Raw genomic sequence first — 1,997 nt, 5'->3', positions numbered from 1 at the left:
GGAAGGGACACACACAGGGGGGGAGAGAGAGAGAGGTGGGGAGGGAGGAGGAAGAAGGGAGGGAGAGAGAGTGAGGGAGAGAGGAGACACAGAGATACAAAGACAGATATAGAGACACAGAGACACACTCAGACACACATACCACACAGACAGAGATACACAAAAAGAGAGACATGTACAGAGACATATACACAGACATTCACACCCAGACACATACACTACACACAAAGAGACAGAGACAAAGACAGAGAGACATACACAGAGACATACACAGAGAGAGAGAGACACACACACACATGCAGACACACAGCCTAATTAAGAAGGATTTACAGTAAGATAGCCATTAAATGACACGAATATTTGATGGTAAATTATGTGTGCTTTGTGGAAGAATGAGCTCCAACCAAATTTTGCAAGTTCTGCAACCATCTGCATGTTTCTCTACCCCCTTAGCTGTGGGGGTATCACATACATGGCCATCTCTTCTGCCTCCTTCATTTATATTTTACTGTGAATCTCCCTTCTCCCCCATTCAGTGTGGCCAGTGGTTTCCATGTGGAAGGACTTTACAATGCACGACGTCTAGTGAGGCAGGGAAAACAATTTAAACAGAGGCTCAATGCTAGAGCAAACAGGAAAAATAAGGCATACTTAACCTCCAAAGGCAGGGCTCAAAGAACACCGAGGCTCCTCGGGCACGCACACCTAATATAAGTTTGGCCCCACAGCATCACTGGGAACCAGCTGACACTTCTCACTCACGCTATGGATCACTGTCATCTCCTGAGACCAGAGGAAGATGCATTTGGAAGATCCTCTCCCTAAAAGTGAAGATTGTACCGAAACTCTTAGGAAACGGAAGAACAATTTTAGATAGGAAAACATACACAGTAAAAAATAAATGTAGGCAGAATTGACAGCCATCTACGTGGTACCAACACACACACACACACACACACACACACACACACACACACGGGAGGAATAGTTCTAAAGGATACATTTCAGGCACAGATATCTGCAGGGAGGAGGTTGAAGTTCTACTGATAAACCTCAGCCAGGGACCCCATCCAGGAGCTCATGACACTGGCTTATTTCTAGGAACAAGTCAGACTCTACCTCCCAGAACCTTTATGTAGGAGAAAAAGAGTTCAGCCCAGAATGAGTTAAACAGAAACCCTTTAAAGACTATTGAGGAATTTTGGAGCCAAACTCCGTAGACAGTTCCAGCGTAGAAAGTGACCCATGGCTGAAGTTTGCATAATACTGCTGAACTTTGTGAAACATTTCTTACTCTCCTTAAAATCATGAAAGGGAGAGGAAACAAAGGCAGCCAGGGGAGCACACCTCAGTTTCCATAAAAAGTGCACTTCTCAGCCAGACACCCACATGGCTGGTCTGCAGCTCACCAATCCTGGTCATGAAGGCGTTGACAAATAGGAGACACCTCCATGGTCAAGCCACTGTCTCTGGTTCCTGCCTTCTGGAGGCTCCTGGGTCATCCGCCCCTTAACTCGCCACCGTCCTGTTGACAAGTGTCTTACCTTTATCTTTAAATTAGGAATATTTTTTAGTTCCCTCCTCTCTCTCTTGTGTGTGTGTGTGTGTGTGCATGTGTGTGTGTGTGTGTGTGTGTGTGTGTGTGTGTGTGTGTGTGTGTGTGTGTGTGTGTGTGTGTGTGTGTGCATGTGTGTGTGTGTGTGTGTGTATGTGTGTGTGTGTGTGCGCAGATGTGTGTGTGTGTGTGTGTGTATGTAAAGGTTATACAAGTAAGAAAAAGTTTCTGATTCCAGTAAAATCTAAAATAAGGTTTCTTAAGAGAGTCATCTAGTGTGGGAAACAGTAAAGATGCCCATTTAGGGCTGAGTCCTCTGTTGCTTTTAAGCCCCTCTGGGGCTCAGGATACATCTTGGATGAGGAGGTGGGAAGAGTGTAAGAGCCCAAGGATGGGGAGGAGGGCTCCCCCATCCTTTTTTTTTTTTTTTTTTTTTTTTTTT

General features: G+C 45.3%; 1 long non-coding RNA gene across 1 annotated transcript in view; it reads left to right on the top strand.

Moving 5' to 3' along the window:
* LOC116070913 overlaps positions 1 to 1,997 on the top strand; it is a 3,073-nt gene that overhangs the window by 583 nt on the left and 493 nt on the right. The gene's annotated exons all lie outside the window — the stretch shown is intronic.

Source organism: Mastomys coucha, unplaced genomic scaffold, assembly GCF_008632895.1.
Source record: "Mastomys coucha isolate ucsf_1 unplaced genomic scaffold, UCSF_Mcou_1 pScaffold22, whole genome shotgun sequence".
In the NCBI taxonomy this organism is placed as follows: Eukaryota; Metazoa; Chordata; class Mammalia; order Rodentia; family Muridae; genus Mastomys; species Mastomys coucha.
This window is presented reverse-complemented; position numbering and strand designations above follow the sequence as displayed.